This window comes from Fukomys damarensis, unplaced genomic scaffold, assembly GCF_012274545.1.
Source record: "Fukomys damarensis isolate Sample0158 unplaced genomic scaffold, DMR_v1.0_HiC HiC_scaffold_12, whole genome shotgun sequence".
NCBI classification, from domain to species: Eukaryota; Metazoa; Chordata; class Mammalia; order Rodentia; family Bathyergidae; genus Fukomys; species Fukomys damarensis.
The window spans coordinates 34,703,452-34,726,020 of record NW_022900924.1 but is presented as its reverse complement, the minus strand read 5'-3'; the positions used below and the strand labels follow the sequence as shown (position 1 = coordinate 34,726,020).

Here is a 22,569-nt window from a genome sequence, read left to right as displayed (position 1 = left end):
AATGGATTAATCCTGAATCTGAGCATCACCAAATCTATTTAAGCTCATTATTTTTAGCACTATCTTTGAATGTTTTATGTGAAGATGCATTATTACTACTCTGTGAAGAACATTAGAATAAAACTCCCTTTTCATCTGAAGGAATGCTGATCCGTGCTATATAAACATTTGATCCCTTTCTGAAGACCTGCTCTTCTCATTGCCCTATTGCCGTACATTATCCAGAGATGGACCCAGAGCAGGCTTAGGAAGAGGACACAGGTGCTATTACACTGAGGATGGGATTGGGATAACATCAACAATGACCTCCCTGGCATGACTTCAATATTCAGTCATCCATCTATTCAACAAATATAGATTATCCTAGGTGCTTGGAATTTAGGGTGAGCAAAATAGGCAAGACAATTGCCTTTGTGAAAACTAAATGTTGTTTGAGAAAGAAACATTCAACCAGTCATCACACACATAAACATACACCTAAAACTTATTGCGACTGTCAAGAAAGGAACATGTTGGTGTTAATGGGATGTTGTACAGTGTGACTTGCTTAGCCTGGAGGGTATTCAGTGAAACAGTACAGGGTGGTCTGTGGTCTAAGGAGGAGACACTAGCAGGCCAAGAGGCTGGGGATGAGAAAGTGGCTAGGAAATGATGTTTCAGCCAGCAAAAAAAAAAAGAAGGAAGATCTGCAAATGCTAAGAAGCCTGGATCCACTGTGGCTGTCCTACAGGGAATTGAGAAGGGTACTAAGAGATGAGAGGGAACATCTAGACTGGCATCAACTGGAACTGGTGATAACTTCAGCCTGAAGATTTTTTGTGTTAATCCTGAAAGCAATGAGAAGCCATTTACAGGCTTTAAGCACACACTGATAAACTGTGACCTATCTGAGTTTAAACAGGAAAATCACAGATGCAAAGTCATTCTAAGAAATATGGCAGGGAATAAACAGCCTGCATATGCTCTCATCAGGCAAGAAGAGCTTTTTAGAATGAAATCGGATGATAGAATAGAAACCAACTTTTGAGTGCAGATAAAATAAATATTATCAAAAACCAATATCCAAGACCCTCATGCTTACAAAATTGTACAAATACTGTGATTCCTATAAACATGTATTTAAAGTTAAACTCACTTCGAATGAGAATTAACATAGCAAGAATTAGCACGTACTAACTAATCTCACATTAGTACCAAGAGAATGTATTCCATGAGCTATTTCTACCTGGTTATTTCTCCAGCATCTCAGTACAGTAGGAATTCTTCCCTCTCCAACTGCAAAGCCCTCTTTACCTTTCAACATAGGTTCTGCTCTCAGAGGTGTAACGCTTTTTCTGTACCCACACCTAATGGTTGTCTTCTTTAACTGTTCCCTCTTTCTCTAGCTGGTTTCAGCCAGATGATATCAGTTCTCCAAGGGAAGCCCTATTCCTGCCACTCTCATAATTGTCCGTTGTTAGCTTCCTGTTGGTCATCATCTCCACATACCAGGAAGATTGCAGCAGACTCTTGGCTGCTGTCATTCCCCTTGAGATTCTAGACAGTCTCCCAGGTCATTTTGCATGGCATAGTCTTTGGAAGTCCTGTATTATAATAATAGTGGCAAACCTCGAGAGAAAAAGGGTTAATCGTCATACATTAACATCAGCTAAAATGGATGCGATCTAATTCCTAACACTGAAACTGCAAGCACTTTAAGAGAGCAGGACCTTAAAAACATGAAGTCTTACTTAGACAGGGTGAAGTTTGTACTGTGAGTTTTAAAATACCTATAACAAGACAGATAAATACTAAATATGAATTAATGTTAGTTTTGCCATTTTAGAAATTCATAAGCGAAACTAAGATATTTTATATTCTAAATGGAATCAAGTCATTTTAAATATTTTTCAGGGCAGTACAGATTAATGTTCTTAAAATGCGACTTTCATTTTTTTCAGTAGTCTGTAAATGTTTTAGTATTTCCTTATTCTTGTTATCTCAGACTTTCTTTATTAATTCTAGACGTTATCTCTGTTCCTCTCCTTTCCAAAATAAATCTTTTTCCATTGTGAGCCCTGTTATTATTGCCCAAGAAATGCTCTCAATTCCCTTTGTGTGTTTATTCCATGTAGTTAAAAGTTGTGGTTTAAATCGTAGTGAACTTGGCCGGGCATTTAGCTCAGTGGTTCCAGCGCCTGCCTTGCAAGCGCAAGGACCCGAGTTCAATCCCCTGTACCAAAAAAAAAAAAAGTTAAATCAGGGAAAAGGACACAGAGAATGTCCTCTAGTGTGTAATGTGGAACACTTTTTCACGCTAAAATAAAGGGGGGGTATTATGTGTTTGGGCCCAAAATGCTGTCCTTAGGATATAAATCAGAGATGTTTCTACAGTGCTTAACAAGGCCTGACTGGTAAAAACAAACAAACAAAAAACTCAATTCTTCATAACTTCTAAATTTTACCTTCGCAAATGAGATGAACACATGGAAGCAGTAATTATGAAGAGCCTATTTCTCACTGTCCTCGTAGAAAGAAAAGAAGCAGAAAGGTAAAGCTCTCTGATGCTGATGGTCCCAGGGTAGCTGAACTTCTGCTGACCATGTTTTTCCTTGATATGACTTCCTAAGAGCTTCTGTTCAGGAATTTCTCCCCTCTCACACTTCTTGCTATACATCCCTGGCCTCAATGCAACAGTTTCTCTGTCTTTGTTCTCTGTGTATCCACAATTTACTACACAGGCTGGAGTTTGCCGGGCACACAATTCTATGTTCCTTCCCTTGCTCTTTCCATTGCTCTTGCCTGATACAATAAATGTTAAACAAGTGCTTCATGCCATAGAAACTCTTGTGCACACGGTGATTGTATGTCCAGGTTCCTCGATGTTAGCTCAAGAAGGGCACACCTGAGTAGCTACTGGATCATCTCAATTCATGTGTGAGGAAACAAAATAAATAGTATAAATGAGGAGGAATAACTTCTTAGTAATTCGTAATGTGAAACTGAATGGTGGGAGGAATAATTAAAGCTTGAAATGAACTAAATTAAAAGAAAAAAAAGCTTGGAACAGTTAGATATTTAATTAATTTTTTTTCTTTTGTACTGGGGATCGAACTCAGGACCTTGCACTTGCAAAGCAGGCACCACTGAGCTAAATCCTTGGCCCCTAGATAATTAAAATTATTTAAAAGAAAAAAAAGAAGAATAGGTTAGGGGGCTGGGGATTTAGCTTAGTGGTTCCAGCGTCTGCCTCGCAAGCGCAAGGACCCGAGTTTGATCCCCAGTACCAAAAAACAGAATAGGTGAATCTAGAACAGAGTTAATGGGCAAGATAAGTAGTTATATACTCTGGACAAGTTAGGAAGTAACTACTGCTCCACACCATCACTATCCTACTCCAGCATCCAACGAGTCCGCTTTCGCATGATGCTCTGACTGCAGCGTGATTAGAAATTCTCTTTTTTCTATTCCTTTTCCCTTCTCCCTTGTTACATTTATTATTCCCTTTGCCATTTGAAAAAAAAAACCTCCTTAATTCCTACTGTCTATCTTTTATGTTGCTCTTTATATTTTGGACATTTCATATAAGAGAAACCATGCAACATCAAAGCTTGTGTGTCCAATATATTTCTCTTAACATTATGAAGAGCATCCATTTACCTACAAATGCCTCAAATTTGTCCTTTTTTGTGGCAGAGCTTTTGCAAATGACAACGGGAACAAGGGTTGGAGGGAGCAAAGAGGCATGGGAGGGGAAGGGGACCAAAAAAGAATTAAGATGTGTTAGGTACATGTACAAAAAAACTCCCACAAAAAGTGTAATCATTATGCACTACAAACATATCCTAATAAAAGTTAAAGTTTAATATTTGGCATGTCAGGGGACTCCAGGAATCAGCCACACTACCACTATGGAGAATAGACACCTAGACCTTAGGCAACTTTTATTTTTCACATCACTTCTGGATTATTCTGAAAGATATCTTCAAACCTAGAAGTCTAAGACTACACTGCATATCTTAAATATGCATTAACATTCCTTATGTATTAATATGCATCATGACAGATTCATCCAGATTGGGACACTGGGCTCTTTGAAATTCTAGTCATGTAAGTTTGGGAATGATTTTTTAATTCCTTATAGTATCAAGGGATAGCCTCACTCCCTCCTAGAAAAATTGCTAAAATAATTTAAAAATTCCCAGTAAAGGGTTTGATATTAAGAAGCTCAATTAAATTATCACTCTTTTACTCATTGCTGCCAAAAACACTTAATACACATACACATACAGATAACCGCATTCAGACAGATATCTGCTAGTAGAGTATGTGCTTAAAAAAAAAAAAAAAGGCACTTAAAATTTTTGTCCTTAGACTCAAGGCTATGTGGCTGTGATGACTTTCTTATCCTATTCCTAGTCTTTAAAAACTATAATGTAGTATAATATGCATATAGTAGAACTATTCTAAGGATTCAAGATCCTGAATGTAAAATACCTACCATAGTGCCTGTTCTATAGAATACAGTGATAATAATGAAAACTATCATTGAATTACAAGTTCTCTTAATTTGTTTGCACAGGTACCTAACACATTGAATAGTGTTTCCACTGAGTTTATATATTTGATCATGTCCTCCATTGCTTACATTATGAAAATATTTAATTACCATCTAAGATTCCAGCATCTCTTCAAATAATCTATTCCTAAAATATATTGGCAAAAAGGTGATTATAGTATTTCATATTCACCTTGACAACTGTAGAGACAAATTTATTTTGCACAAAGCATTTCATAAAAGGATGCAGTATGCAAGCTTCATGAATTCTACTGAGTGCTAAACATTCTATAAAACACGTAGCTATTGACTACATAAACATCATGTCCTACCAAAGACCTGAAGAAAGTTTATACTAAAAGTATTTCTTCATCCAAGAATGATTTACCTCTTACCTATGCACAGCTCCATTTTTTAACATTAACAATAAAGCATAGAGTTTTATGAATGAGTAATCAGTTAGATACCTGTTGTATATATCTAACACATGATGATTTTTCAGATATTGCTATGATCAGAGGAAGTAAAGAAATATGATAAGTTCTAAAACTATATGATCTAGTTTCACATCCTACTTTGCTACTGTCTGCAAGCACTAAGGTCTTCCAGTTGTTTATTTGTTAAATAGAAATATTAATAATTATACCTAGTAATTTAGTTATAAGAAATAAATTAGTCAATACAAAAATCTTTTCTACAAGAACGCTTGGAACAATGTAAATGGAGAAGCAAAATGTTAGCGTTTATATGAGGTAGATTATATCTTCTCCATTTTATAGTTAGGGGAGTAGAAGTTCATATATTTGTTCAACAATTAATGTTATACTAAAGACTTGCCAAGGATTATCTTAATGACTCCACAGCATTTCCAAATTTCAGATTGTTATTATTTCCATTAAGTGGTTGAGGAAGACTCTAGGGTTTAGGAAGATCACAAATTTGTCTAATACCTGCCATGATGTGTACCTAGTTCTGTACTGCACTGGAAAATATATTTTATTATTATTTAACAATTAAGACATTCTTGCTTCCTTATTTGTCTGTTAAAAACACAGGCTCTAAGCCAAAAATCATGGTGCATGTATGCCTTTAATCCCAGCACTTGGGTGGTAAAGGCAAGAAAATTGTAAGTCTGGTGTCAGCATAAGCTTCAAACAAGTTCAAGGCCAGCCTGTACTAAATATTGAAACTACCATCTCAAAACAAGACAACAAACAAACAAAATCATGGGTTATGGATCTGAGTTTTTTTATTTTTATATTATGATTATCTCACTCTACCTACTGCTAGACTTTCAGCAAGTTTCTGAAGTTTGTTCCACAATTTATCTGTTAGATAACAGAGTATAGAAATAATGTCTTCCAATTTCATAGGATTGTCAGTAAGATTAATGGCAGTAATATACCTTTTAGAGCAGAAGTTCGTATATATTAAATATATAAATATTAACAATTATTATAACATGGCAAATGAAACCTATAAAATCAATGAATTAACATTAGATGAATTGGAGGAGAAAAATCTAAATATTTTGGTGTGTCTTTTAAACCATGAACTTTGCAAAAGTATCTGATTAAAGTTTGTTATTTTTTTACTGTGCAGTGTCTAGTCACTGTATATTTAAAATAGCTTACAAAGGAGGATAAATAAGAATTTGAAAATTTCAGATCTGAGGTTATGACATAACATAAAAGAAAATCTAAAAGCAAAATACGATAGCAATAGTTGCTATATACTTGAAAACAATATGTAGTATTTGCGTTGTAATAATAATTGAGGAGATAATTGACAAGTTTTGAATAAGCTTGTATTTTTCATACTTTGCCCAAATAAAATGCAAAAAAGAAAATTCAAATATGTTGATGAAATCATATTTTAAGTTATTTAAATATTAAAATATTTTTGCTAATTCTATTACCAATTTCTGTACACTAGTCTTGCTTTATAATGTGTGATTATGTTTTAAAGGTATTTATGATCACCAACACTGTGAGAGCAATTGCTTAAAGATAATCCCTCTCTTAGTGCACCTTTGGTGTACTCAGCTTAAAAACACCCACAACAGGAGACAAGACAAAGCTGAGGAAAGCTTGCCTTCTATCTGGTGTATGAACGGTGTTTGGGAAACCCATGAGCAAAATTAAGGTATTTGATCTTCAAAATATAAACTTGCCATCTTAGAAGAGGCTTATCTCTCAAGTATTTAATGGTTGCTGGATTACAAGAATCAATATGGGATAAGAGGTACCATGCTTTATTGATTTCTCATTCCTAGCATTTTCATTCTTCTTTTTAAGCTATTATAGTGCCTCAAATCAAGCTACTTTTTGTGAAAGTTCAAAATAATAATATTTATCAAAAATAGTACATTTAATACTAATAGCTACTAGCAGCCAAGATAGCTTCTGAAGAAAATGTATTCTTACTGATATAAATGTTTTGTTCCATTTATTCTCCTGTATTTCTGCAGAGAAAGCACATTTTTTCATATATGGAAATCACATTTGATTTGTGAAATATTTTACATTTAAATAAATAGTCATGTCTTTAACATAGAATTTTTATTTTAATGTAGAAGGCTAGAAATACCTGTATTAAATTTTAAAGCTATCAAAATATGCAGTAGACTTTAGGCAAGAGATGTGCTTTAAAAATTTGCACATGAATTAATATTACTTAATTTTTAGTACATGAAGAGAAGGTACAAAATTGAGCACCCCATGCTGAATTATTTGAAAGAGTAAATATCTCTTATAAGAGAATAATCACACTGGTATTAGTTACCTAAATTACTGTTCCTCAGTACTTTTCCTTTGAATATGGATGCATGTGTATTCATTTAGTAGTAAAACTCACTTTTTCTGATATACTTAAGAATACTATCTGGGGCCAGGGATTTAGCTCAGTGGTGCTGCTGCCTGCTTTGCAAGCACAAGGTCCTGAGTTCGATCCTCAGTACAGCCAAAAAGGATACTGTCTAATGTTTAGTTGCATATAATGAGATTAGAATGTGTTTAATATATAAATATGAACTCTATATACATAGTTATGTATGTTTTCATATGTGTATATGTACACATATATCATACATGGATATATTTCTCCTTTGTGATTCACCTAAAGCTAAATTTTTACTTAGAATTAAAACTTTTCAACATTGCTTTATGGAAATGAAGTAGAAATTTGTTACTGTACAGTTTTTCCTGCATATTCATTAATAAGCAGTTGGGCAGTGAGAAATCTCATGAAAACAGAATCTTAGAAAAATAAAATTGGTTCAGTGTTTTTAAAAAGGAAGGAGGAGAAGGGAGATGTAAGAGATACAGTGGAGTGGTAGAGGGCTTGCATAAACACAGGGGGTCCTGGGTTCATTTTCCATCTATAGCAACACACACACACACACACACACACACACACAATTTTAATAGACAGAAATATTTAGGGCAATTTAAATGTAAAAAGATTCACAACTGGGAAACTTTCCTATTGTGTATATGTGTACATATCTTTCAAAATTAACTCCCAAACAAAAACCACTAAAATTCAGTTCTCTGGACAGTGAATCTCTAGCATGAGTGTGCATCGAGTGTGCATAAGGCATACATAGAGACCTTATTAAAACTGAAAGTTCCTGGGCACCCTCACCCCTGAGATTGGTCAGGGGACAGCTTAGAATTAAGCAATATAATGAAGAATCAGGTCTATGGATGACACTTTGAAGATATTTCGGGAATCAGACTCTCCTATCTTTTAAGGTCGTGACCCTTTTCTATTTTAACTATCACTGGGGAATAAATTGAAAAGCCCCATGTGAGTATATGAAATTGATCACACCGCGTGCATGCTTAACTATAACACATCAGCTAGAAATAACATGGTGGCTATAAACTCAATTACTCTCTTTTTCTTGAGAAGACAGCACTTATAAGAAATAGTGTGGCCTCCTCTCAAATAAAGCTACTTTATGCAAATAATTCATAGGGAGAAAGCTATACTGACATATATATATATATGTATACATATATACATATATATACATATATATATGTATGTATGTTATATATACATAACATAATATATACATGTATATACTTACATATTATATGAAAGCATTAAGTAGCTCTATTAATTCACTTTCATATTTAGAAATCAGTTAAGAAATACATTCTTTCTGAAAATATTTCATATAATATTGACTTAAACAGAATTTAATACTGGCAATATTCTGAATAACTTGAGGCCCACCAATTAACAAGAATATACATTTTACTATCGTATATATCACATGAAACTAGGACTAGAATCAGAGAAATCACATTTAGATAAATCAATGTACGCAACTTGAAGAAATTCAGAACATACTTTTGGGGAAGTTAAAGAATGTAATCTAAGGAAGATATAAAGATTATCCAGAAATGTCAAAATGGATATAAGTGTCAGAGAAATTGCTCTCTAGAATGTAATGAAATAAATAAAAATAGAAAACTTTGATAGGAACGAGTGACCAAGATCCAAGGTGGTCACAGCATTTTGGCCTGGGAAATTGGGAATTCCAGGCTCTGCCTTGTGCAGGAGCCAAGGAAAAAGGGTAGCTTTTAAACTATTATTATAGTGAGAACTGACGTCTTACTCTTTTTATCTTTAGGTGACATCTCTCTACTCATATATGTTTGATCCTATCTTTGTATGTGCGTGTATGCAATACCTGTGTTTGTACTTTTGCAAGGGTGAATTTGTGTGATTTTTTTTCTTCCTTGTTTAGCGTAAGTTTCACTCTTTGTGGAATTTCATATTATTCATTTTTTTGTTGTTGTTTGTAAAAATCTCTGAATAGGGCCAGGGATTTAGCTAAGGGCTTCCACAGCCTGCGCTGAAAAAAAAACAAAAACAAAAAACAAACAAAACAAAAAAACACAAAACAAAACAAACAGCCCCTTTTTATATGCCTTGCTTTGCTTTGTGTATTTCTCTGATTCAAGGTATGCTTTTTCCTGCCAATCTGTTGTATACATCTATGTATCTCTATTTATCAGTGTCTCTTGTTTTTTTCTGAATGTCTCTCTTTTGCCTCATTCCATCTGTACTTTTGCATGTGTCTTCCTGAATATCTCTGTCAGAGTTTCTACTGTGGGTGTCTGTGAGTTTGTGTTTCTCTCTCTCCACTCCCACGTAGGTCTCTCTGTGTTTCTTCCTCCTGTTTATGTGGCAACACAGTGGGGTGTCTCACTGGGCCTGTCTGTCTCCTGGTTGTTCCTAATATATTACTTAGCATAAAGTCAGTATTCCATGTACTCTGCTACTCTCATCAGCGCATATTTCTAGGCTAAAATTTTGTTGATAAGTTAGTCCTCAGAGAAACACTGCTCACTCTCTTCACCCCGGTCTCCTGAACCATTCCCCATTTGAAAGAGAGCTATCTCCTTGTCTTCTTACCAATAAATAAATAAAAATAAAAAAGAAAGAAAAAGAAACTGTGATGTGTTTTTAAAGAGATGATTCTACATAATGTTTGTATCTTTTATGAGATGTGACTAAAACAATGTCAAATAGAATTTTTCAAAAAAGTAGCATGACAATGTTTTCCATGGAAAATGCATTACAGAACATGTTTCCATGCTTCCCATGGCCAATGGTACTAACAAAGTAACTCCAGATTATGCACAATTTTAAATTAAATATAACTCAGCATCCAGCTACTTAGAATTCTGAGGCCAGAGGATAGCTACAACATATGTGTAGTCCCTGGAATATAGTGAGGCCTCCATCTCAAAAGAAAATAAAAGGCTCAACATTAAATTTATAAATGAGATAATCTACTTGACCTCATTTGGTGCAAGTAAGTACACTGGGGTCATGGAGAGCTAAAGTTTTAGTGACTTGTTCTAAGTTGCAGGCAACAGCAGAACATATAACACTAGCAATCCCCCCAACACCCATTACATATATAGCCTGCACCAATTGCAATGCAATTTTTGCTTGCACTATTGTTTTTTAAATGTTTTTTAATTGGTTGATATTTTTGAATAATTCTTTGATATAATTAAAAGTCCAATAATAAAAATCAAGATGTATCAAAAATTATATTCCTATGTCCTTCATCCTTTGTTTCCCTATTCCTAGCTTTCATCCTCATTCCTATAGGCAAGAACTCCTTTCTTTTGTGTGCGTCCTTTGTGTTCTCTATACGACGTGAATGAACCTATGTAGACATGAGCAATTATAAATTATATGTGCTTTTATTCATTATACATGAAAGATAGCATGCTACATTCACTGCTGTGCAGATCATTGCCTTTTTGTACTCATAGGGAGATCTTTCTGTATCGGTATATAAAATCCTCAACTTCTATTATAGGTAGAGTAATTTTAGATGTTTCCAAAAAAAAAAAAAGAAATATAAATTAGTTGTGAATACTTAAACCAAAGGGAGATAAATGAAGAATGGCAAAAAGATATAAAGCCGTGGTTTGAAAATCTCCATGCCAAATTTTATTCATAGGTGGCAATAGAAATGTGAAGAAAAGGGATTAGGCAAGCTTTGAGCACTCAATAAAGGCTTCTGGATGACACCTGTTCCCTTTCTTGTTCTCCCAAGGGCTGCCCAGGGAAGAGAGTGAGTAGATAAAATACCTGCAGTTATTTTACTATCTACTCCCAGGAATAAAAGTCTATAGAATACAAATATTCCTAAAATAGGAAATATTTTGAGGAATTGAACGCTAAGAAAATATGCAGTGCTCAGAAATGCTCCACATATGATATGCATGCAGTCCAATTCCCTAAGATGACAGATGTGAATATTGTATATTGCAAACACATATTAACAAAAATTTTAAACTACCTTATTAAGTTATCAGCTTCAAACACATGCTTAGTATTTTCTCATATTAAAATTGGTAAAGCAAATATCTGGCTGATAGTTTGGTTTTTCTTCCTGCAATTCCATTCCTGTCTTTACTGCACTCTAGTTAATTTGCTCATCCATGTTATTCCATGGAAGTGGCATTTCCGTTCCTGTGAGCTTCTGGAGTGTTGCTGGGCCTTGTGTAGTTGTTTATGTACCTTATTCTCTAAAGCACTTTGAAAACTCTATCTTCTCTAATTTGCCCCATAGCAGCAAAATTGCATTCTGTGTCGATTTGTCTTATTCTCTCTATCCACAATATCCATTAGGTAAAAATAACTAAAAACCTCTGAAGCTTTTGGATGGTAAGATTGTCCATGGGACAAGTGGTAATAACGGTAATGAAAAGAGCAAAAAGAGACAAAATCATCTTCTTGCCTAGCCTTTTGCCCATTGGGATCTCAACTTGCCCTAAATCTCAGATCAAGTAAAGCCTAATAAAATAAGTAACTTTTAGTTCTTTTACAATGACTGAAGCATATATCATTGTCCAGGTTTGAACTCATAGTTGATGACTCTACCAAGAATAAGGGTACTAAGTACAACTTGTTTTAAAAAAGATTTTATATTTTTCAAAATAACATGTATCACTTCATGGGATTTTTCCAGCCACTTTCTCAATCATGGGCTAAAGTGCTGATCTTGTAAATACATCCATCTTACAAATATAGTCACTGAGTTGGGGAGTTACTACTCCTATCCAAAATCCTGTCATTTGTGGTGTAACTCTATTGCCCGTGTCTTGATTCAATATTTGCATGAAGATCAAACTACCTTATCAAATCCAAAAGTTAAGAACTAGCTTTGATAACAATGTATCCAGTGAGTCAATTAAAAAGTGCGTGGTAAAAGCCAAATGCCAGCTAGTATGACTTATATGTAGATGTCTCCCACCACAGCCTCATTCACTCAGAGACAGGACTTTTGGGAGATGATTGGGACACTCAATGGATTAGTTCATATCTAAGTTTGGAGCTAAATATGATGTTGGGAGGAGATGGGTCACTGGGGACACAGCTTGGAAGGGTCCATCTCCCTCTTCCTCTCTTGATCACTCTCTGCCTCCTGTCTTCCATACCATGAGCTGTTTCCTCTCTTCCAAGTCTCTCCGCCTTGCTGCTTGCCTTGGAGGCTGCAGACTATAGACTGAAAACTGTCTATAAACTGAGGCAAAATAAACCTCTACTTCTTTAGCTTGCAAATGTCAGGCACTGTGTCTCAGCTACAAGAAAGTAGCTAAGACACCAACTACAACAGCCACTGAAGTTAATTTGTAGCAGAAGACCAATTCAATATTTTAACTTTACTAAAATGAATTAGGTAGGTATATGTGTTATGACAGTAGATATTATCTAAGCAGTATGATGAAGAGCAGGCAAATTTCAGAATAGCAGGAAAGTATAACACTTGTATAGAAGAAAGATTGATCATGTCATGTTGAATATATATAGATATTTCCTAGATGATTGTCTGATAAACTATTATAAATTGTCTTCTTTAGGAAATGAGTTCGACATGAGATACGGGGAATCAGGTCTGGCTTTTTGTTTTTCACTAATACGCATTTAAAAAATATGAATGAGCACTATTTTTATTGTGTAAATTACATAATTAGAATTTTAAACTTGATGTAAAACATGGAATGAATCAAATAAATACTTAAGACTTTTCAATGTCAGTTACTTATTTATTTATTTTTTTGGTAGCAGGGATTGAAGACGGGTCCTTGAGCTTGCAAGGCAGGTGGTAGAGCCACTGAGTTAAATCTCTGGCCCTTCAACGTCAATTTTTTTTTTTTTTTTTGTGCCAGGTATCGAACTCAGGTCCTTGCGTTTGCAAGGCAGGTGGCAGAACCACTGAACTAAATACCCAGCTTCAGTGTCAATTTTTAAAGATCAATTTCTGCTCTATGACACGTTGACTTTATCTGTGCTCAAAATCTTCATTGACTTTTTTGATAAATATTTAACTTTATATAATCATAATGCTCTACTGTGATACGTGTGTTGGAGATTTACTTCATCAATAAAATGACCACTGAGAATAACATTGTGGTTGGATTAGCAAAATGCATGCCATTGTTCTATCAGTGCATGTGGCATCAACAGTACGGACAATGCAAAAGTGTATTTGTTTCATCCTACAGTCTTTGAAACTTCAAAGGCTTCCAGTTACTCTCACTTGTCACAGCAATTATTTCAGCTGTTAAACTGCTGAATCTGATTTGAGATTCATATATTGCACATAATGGTGGTATTTCTTATCCCTTTATGACCTCACTAAACACACACATAAACAGGGAAGCACATGTGTATATACCATGCAGAGGTAGACACGCATGCATCACCACTAAATATCTGAACCAAGTGATGGCACTGACCCCTGTAGATTAATAAAACCTTTAACTCTCATTATTATGTAGGCAAGTGAGAAGTGTGGCATGAACTAAGGATGAAGTGTCAACCTTGATTTTAAATATGGATTCCTCAAAGAACAAATTACATTCTATGTTCAGCTGTCTAGAAATTACATGGCTTTTTGTGATCTAATTTTGAAATTTTCTTCATGTATTTTAATTCCCTAATTCACAGACCTTGTAGATAAATGAATAATACAACATTATCTTGGCAAAAGAGAACTGACAGACTGAAAAAAAATGGTTAAAAGGAGTTGTAAAATGAATACTCAACTTACCAACATTTTACCAAATATTGTAAGATTGTAGTTGATGTAGGAAAGCTGGTAAAACAATTTTCAGTACTTTAAACCATATTCTGCTATTCATACTTAAGGTTATTGCTCAGTGCATGAGACCTATACAGTCAGTTTTGTAGCTGACAACTCATCTCAAAATCTACTTATCTGAAACACAATGATTCTTATTTTCTCATTTTTTATAATATCCCAATTTTTTTATATACCATAATAGTCCATTCCAGCCACATCATTTGAACCTGTCATAGTGCTTTCAGTTCCATTAGTGGATGTACAGTTTCTCGAATAGGTTCTGAGAAACCTGTGGGGGGAGATCATGCCAAATTCATCCTTGGACCTGCAGTCACTACCCAGGCTTTTAGATACACGGTGGAAAACTCCATAAGCATCTGCTATATAAATATAGAGAGATAATAATAACTATGAAGAGAAATTATCTGAATTCAAGTAATCCTCTATACTTCAAAACTTCTAAGTGTTTAGTCAATTTTTTTTCTCCTTACACTATACTTATATAGCTACAGTTGTCATCTGATACAATGATACTTGATATTTACAATGTTGATCATGAGGAATATAAAATATCAAATACAAGTATGAGAACACCTAAAACAATAATATAATCTGTGCTAATTACCCAGAAAAATCAAGTACCGTTTCCTAGAAACCATACAAAAAAGAGTTATATGAATTTGAAGCTAATATGTAATCCACCATAGAATTCAATCTCAAAGTTTTCTGGCTTATTAAAAAATCTACTGTTTCTAGAATCTAATCATTTACTTTCACACATTTTGATATAGAACACATGGAGAACAATGAAATATTTACAAAGAAATATTCATTTTTTAAAATGTTTGATATTTTAATGAATAGAACATTTAATGTCATATCCCACTCACTCTAATTATGTATTCTACCAGAGAGATATTATATATGTAAATTAAATTGCATCATTTTGTATTTAGTTTTTTACTCTGTAAGAAAATTCTTAGTACTATAAATTATTAGCTAAACTGTAAGTCTACCACAATATTTGATCATCTAAATAATTATCCATATATATTTTTAGCATGTGTAATAGTAAATTCTACTTTTGTTACTATGGTTGAAGAACATGAAATGTTATTTATTGAACAAAAGCATTAACTGACAGTTAAAATTGATTTTTGTCATCCATATTTAGAGCATTAACTGTATTGGTAAGAACTGAACAACCAGAGACAAATTCATTCGATAACTAAATATGTATTTATTCATAAGAGGAATGAATGTTAAGTATTGCCTTTGTGCAGCAACCTTAAGGTAAATAAGCAAAAGGGAGTACATTAATAGAGAATGATTGCAAAAATTGATTTTATGAATAATATGTTATATTTCTCATATATTCTTAGGGAAAAGATGGCAAGTTTATTGGCTTCTCTTTGTCCTTCTCTTCTGCCAGCAGGGACCATCTGTAACAAAATGGAATCACTGGCACACATAAAAAAATTCACTTCTGTTTCCTAAAAACTGTTGCCTAATAAAGTCTGCTGCATATTTTCCAAGGCTCTAGACTTTTCCATTTTTCTTATTTTTAAGCAGTGGTAGAGACACTTAGATATTTATTTCTTTTTAAATTTTTATTTATTTTCCAATTTACAAATAAAACTTACGTATTTATGGATTAACTTGTGATCTTTCAATATTCACAAGAACTGTGCATTATTTAAGTCAGGGTACCTATCTACTCAAATACAATTTATTTTTGTAAAACATTCAACAAGTTTTCTTTTAATTTTTCAAAACATTAACAATATTGCCACTTGCAATTACCCTACTGTGCAACAGAAAACCAGGAATTATTTCTCCTAACTGTAATTAGCACCTATCGACCAACTTTTTCCAACTCCATTGTACTCTTCTCAGCCTCTGGTAACAGGTACTCTAATCTGTACTTCTGTGGGATCAAATGTTTTTAGCTTCAACCTAAGAATGACTGTCGTGATGTACTTGTTTGCCTGTTTTTTCATATTTCATAATGATTTCTTTCTTTTTATGGCCCCATAGTGCTCCATTGTGTCTATGCACTATGTTATCTTTATCCAAACATCAACAAATAGGCATTTATGTTTTGTGCTGATTAATTTTCAGTTCAATTCCAAACTCAATATGATCTCTCTAAAACAGAAAAGATAACAGCAAACCCATATGAACAATGTAAATGTAAGTATATGATCATAAATAACGAAAAAGTAACTCATAAAAGACAGGATAACAAAGAAATTATGTACTGCTTTAAGATACACTCGAACCCTAGTTTGAATAACAGAAATAGCCTTTCAGTTGCCAAAGATAAACTTTAGTGAAACACTTCAACAAAAAAATTAAATTTTGTTAATAATTCACAGGATTATAGTGTTAAGGAATATGGCAAAACAGATATGAATCACACTTAACCACCTGAACATCGAGAATTTAAGGCAATGATTATTCTAATTAGCAGTAACAAAGGTGCTAGATCATTTCAAGTATGAAATAGATACTTTGAATATTTGCATGAACCTTTGAGACCAGCTTAGAATTTGGAGGTAAATGATGAATGCTTTTGAAAGAAGCCATTTCAATGTCAGTGATAAAGGCTGACAGTTATGCACATACATTTGCTTACATAATCCATGTACCACACGTTCCAGACACTGAGAGATCAGCTTTACAGGGATCACCTCATTAATTCTACTTCATGACCCTAGGAGGTAGTTACTATTATTGCCCCCACTTTGTAGATGAGGACCCTGAAACTTCTAGAAGCATGAGGAACATGCTCAAGCTAATGAGAAGAATTTGGAATTACAGTAGCTACTAAAGAGCTTGTGTTTGTAATCTCTATTATTATTTTCTAGCTTTATATTTATTTTATTTTGACTGAGTTTCATTTCTAAAATGTTGAATTAATCAGTACCTATCTGTGTGTTCTACAAAGATTTCTATCTTGCACAGGAAAATTATGACAAAAGGAAAGTCAAGATCACAAGCTTAATTTGTGTAGAATCCAGTCGATTTGGCTCATGAGTGATTATTGTATTGCAAACACAACTCATCTAACTTTATCACAGTAATTATTTGTCAGTCAATCAGAAGAATCAGAGTAGAATCTTCATCTACTTCAACAAAAACAGTCACCCATTTGGAGAATTATATTCAGTTCACACATGTTGTTTTTGTACCTAAAAGAAAATAAAATTTTAAAAGCCAGTCATTCAAAACTGGGCATGGTGGCACATGCCTATAATCCCAGCACTCTGGAGGCTGAGACAGGAGGATAGCTGTGAGTTCGAGACCAGCCTGGGCTACACAGTGAGTGCCAGGTCAGTATTACTGCATAAGTGAGACCCAGTCTCGAAAAACAAAAACAAAACAAAACAAAATAAAGCCAGTCATTCACATATCAGAAATTTATCAGGTATGAGGAAATTCCTTTTAATCATTAAATTGGTTATCCTTCTACCTCATGTAAGATACTAAAAATGTCCCACTGAAATCTGGTCAGCGCTGATAGACTTACACACGTTCCACAAGTAACCAGTGCTCCATTAAGGGGTCAGCCCGGCTGAAGGTTAAAACTCACCACCAATACAAATTGACTATATGCTTTAACATTAAGGGCGCTCAATTTCTTCAAATAACTAAAAATGGCAAATACTAAACAGGAGAGAAAAACAAAGCTGTAATTAAAATTTCAACCAGCCCATGGTTTCCTAAATGTATTTTATCAAATTCTTTATATAATCCAAATGAATTAGATGCCATTTGCTTTCATACTGCATATGTTTATCTTAATGAATCTTTAAAATGGTTATATAGATGACACATGCCACAATTTCTAGGCATACCTTTGTCTGGCATCCAAATCTCTTCAGGACACTGCATTTATTTAGAATTCCACCACTTCAGTACTGATGGCCAGGCAACAACTTTACTTAAAAATATACAAGTGGAGACTTTTCACTAGGATGTTTTTGTAAAGAAGTGAAAGGAGGAGAATCTGTAGGAATAATACAGCTTGAGTAGATAAACTCATGGTTTTGATAAAAGGTGCAAAGTAAGGCATTTCAGCACAAATCTGAAATAGAAATGGGTTGGTGTTGTCATAACTGGGTACTCAAATGTTTATAATAATTTTCTCCTTTAAATTTAGTGCTGTGCATTTCTGTCATGTGAAGGCTACCCTTTTCCTATGTCTTTCACTTTATTCTGTAATAGTGATAAATTTTCTTTTGACCTAAGTTTAAAAGTTGTCATTTTTTTCATTCTACATTTATATAATGATTTATTTTGAAAAAGTACCTCTGTATTTATATGATATTTAATTAACCTAAAATTCTATGCTCTGAAAAATACTCTGAGACTATACAATTGATAAATGGTGACGCCAAAATGGAAATTCAATATAAAGTCAGTCGTGGGAACAGTGTTAGCTACTGTTTACTGACAGACAAGCAGGAATTTTGAAAAGGAGCTTTTTGTAGAAGGAATTTGATCAAGCCCAAGGTAAAAAATAACAAAGCTGTAAATATTTTATCCAAGATAATAGAGCAGTACAGCTACTGTTCAAATCTAGATGGGTTTAACTATAAAAATCAGTCAGTCATAGGAGAGAATATCACATTCCCATTAGAAGATAAAATAGCACATCAGAAGAAGCGTGCATTCTAAAATTCATACAAGTGCTGAAGAATGCAAAGTTATGCAATAAATTCTGTACAACAATAATTATTTTAAATGTCTAGTTTTTGTAATTTCATCCTTTAATAATTACAAATTTAGTACAGACATCATAAGACCATTCTTATGAATAGTCTTGGAGAAAACCAACTTGCTTTTTGAATGAAAAAAAGAAACTGTCTTCTTGACTTAAGTTTGACTGGTTCATGTGATATAATGATATGAACTTTTAACTATACTTTTTGTATTGAGGAAGATTCCATTATAAGTTATCAAATCTGAAAAGAATCATGTATCTAATAGGTAAATAAGCAAAGAATAGTTTAAAAAGATTTGAATGGGTTTAAATAAGAATATCACTCTAAATTAATTTGACAAATCAGAAGAGGAGCAGACCAGCACCTCCCTAAAGAAAGGTGAGACTAAGGTGAAGATAGTCTGAGAGACCCAGGGGAGAAGGTCATGGTTGAGGGTCCGGGCGCTGATTGACCAAGGATGATGAGAAAGAGGCCGAGGATGACTCTGAAGCACATAGTAGGGTGTAGAAGCCTTGTCCCATTATTTTTTTATTACCCAGTCATTTGTCTAAAATAAAATTTTCATCAGATCCTCTTCCCTAGTATCCTCAGCACACGCTCACTGTTCACCCTATCTGTGTCCTTTCCAGGTTCATAATTGCCCAGTGCCTAGATCCATTTTCATTTGCTTCGATGCTTCCAGTGGTTTATTAATTCTTACTCTGTAATTTTGCTTTTTAATTTTGATACTTCTTTATGACTTAACAATAAAAAGTTTATATATGCATTTAAAATTAAGTTGATTGAATATAAGGTAGTCTATAAGGTGTGTGTGTGTGTGTGTGTGTGTGTGTGTGTGTTGTGTTAAAGGGATTCTGGATCAAAACAAAAGATACTGTTTCTCACTTTCCAAATTCCTGGAAATGCCATGAAATATACAAATAATACAACCAGTCTGTCTTAGAAACATCAAGAAATTCTGGAAAGGGAGAGAATAATGAAACTGATTGCACAAAAAAAACATTATCCAAGATTCTCAGGAAAGAATTAAACCTCCCATAAAAGGAGGATTCAATGCCAAGAGAGGACTTGGAAGTAGCCTATTCTAGAAGTACAGCAAGTCCAGAGAACCCACAGAAGAGCTATTTGGAGTGTGACCGTAGGAGTGGTGATGGAATCCTTTATACATGCTCCTACCCTCCGCTTGGCCAGACAAACAGAAGCCACTGTCTCTCCAGAGGACTTTCAATATAGAAGTTTCTGCTAATAAGATAGGATAACCAGATGGCAAAAATTTAGAGGCAGAATAGCGAGTGCCCATAGGAAGAAGATTGCCTAGGGCCACTCTAACTGGTACAATACCCTTTCTTGATTCACTTAATCTCTTTATGAGAAGTCTGGAGCTTGTCTGATTGTTTTTTATCTTGACTCTCTCAGGACCACATATCAACATTTGCTTTTGATAACTACTGTTTATAACTATTAAGACACCAACCTCTTTGACTCCCCCAGTTTCTTCCAACAAAATAAAAATCTAGATTCCTTATTCTGGCCCGTGTTCTCTGTTGCTCTCTACCTTCCTTGGTGTTCTCCAGATTGTACTTCTGTCTGTTTCCTAAATGTGTAGTGCATTCCAATTGTATAGGTTTGCACAGGCCATTCATTGACCCTTGATTCGAATGTTCTCATCCTTGTTCCTAATATGACTAACTCCAAATTATGATCCCGTTTATATTTCTCTACTATAGATCGCCTTGTCTCTCCTGTCTGTCTAATTTCATACTTCAGTCAGGGTCATATTGTCAAGTTTTGTTTTCTTCCTTAAACTTATCAACTCATGACATCATTGTTTATATTTTGTATGCAATTTTATGTTTCTAAATTTATAAAACTCTCTGCACTACAGTGCAAGAGTAGAGACTTTTTCTTTTAACTATTATAACTCTAATAGTGGAAAAGCACCCAGTACAAACATGCACTTAATGTAATTATTAATTCAACAAAATTTCATTAAGTAATGATAGTATTAGTCCAAATTTTAAAGTATGTATCATATTCAATCATAATGCTGTAAATAGGTTGGTTGAATTAAAGATCACTGCACATATTTTAATAAGATATTAGTATGAACACTTTCTATCCTAGACAAGGCCAAGAACAGAACAATTACAAGGTAAGCAGCTAGATCACATACGTACAATTTACAAAGGAGATGACTAAAGAGCTGTCTTGAGATCTTGGCCCAATACTAACCACCTGGGAATAAGAGGTTTGTAGAAAAATATATTAATTGAGGAGAACTTTTCTGAAGAGATTTGGGATAATTCTGAAGCATCTTCCTTCCCTAGCCCACAGACAAGAAAGGAGGGATGCTTTATCTCATGCCCAGTGCAGCGTGAAGAGCTTCAAGGAGCTGAGTTGAAGATCCTGATATGTGCCCTTCAGAGCTCCTTGAGCTCGATGGGAAAAAGGTGTTGTCAGAAACGGGAAGGATTCTGTACTGAGACAGCAAGCACACTGTCACTTGTTGGAGAGTAAAGGATGGATATTGAATTGATGGTGTGAATGTTAACCTGGGATGATTTGAAAACAAAGTTTATCCACTGGCCTTCTGCAAGCGTAAGAGTGCTTTTCCAAAATGAAGGCTGAGATGATGTTCTTGGACTCAAGAGAGAATTACAGCTTGCTGACCGCAGGAGCGAAAGTTGCATTTGGAGGAGTCAGGCATGCCAAAAAAGAACACACATGGTGAGTAGGGAAGCAGGATTGGCATCACTGAGGAGCAAGAATGGGAAAGGAAGCACCACATCACCCTCTCTGGAGCAGGCTTCTACTGCTGCAGTAGCAAGTTAAGGGGGAAGTATAACTTTGAATCAAAATGTGAGATTTTCATCATTACCATGATCTCTGTATATTGTTTGATTTGTTGTTGCTATTTAAGTGTCACTTATCTATGACTTCCTCCAAAGAAGAGGGAACAGTTCACTAAGTGGGTTGAGGCACAGATGGGGAAAATTGTTCATTTACAATCACAGCATGATGAATTAAATCCTTCACCTATTCTCTTCAACAGAGTGGAATTTTATCACACACACACACACACACACACACACACACACACACACACGCACGCACACAGTAGGACCTGCCCAACACCGCCCAGCAAAAAAGGAAAGAAGATATATATGTAGAAAAAGAAGAGACAGTATTTCCAATATCTGTTGAAAATATAAAAAATGTATGTAGAGGACTCAATAAAAACAGTGCCAAGTTGTGAGGATGACTTCAACATGTTTGACACATTAAAAGTGGAAATTTAAATATAACAATATTGAGCAATGAGAAAACAGGAGGAAGTGTTCATTCAAAATAATAGCTGAAATGTTAAAGTAAATGTGTCTATTAAAAATACAAAATTCATTATAGATAAATATATTAACTAGAGAACAAAAATTGCAGGAGGCTATATAAAAATACATTTTAAAATGGCCACAAAATGATTGTGTAATAACTAAGTTGGGCAAGCATGCAAATATTTGGAGAGTGAGGGCAGGAATATTGATTATGATAGCACTTGAGTGGAAAGAGAATGTGTAAGAGTTAAGGGTGAATCTAATTTTATCTTTAGGTTGTGACTGTTTTTTTAATTGAGTTGATTGGTACATTTCAGGTGTACAGTACAGTTACATTCA

General features: G+C 34.4%; 1 protein-coding gene across 7 annotated transcripts in view; it reads right to left on the bottom strand.

Moving 5' to 3' along the window:
* Nlgn1 (neuroligin 1) overlaps positions 1-22,569 on the bottom strand; it is an 818,097-nt gene that overhangs the window by 448,634 nt on the left and 346,894 nt on the right. The gene's annotated exons all lie outside the window — the stretch shown is intronic.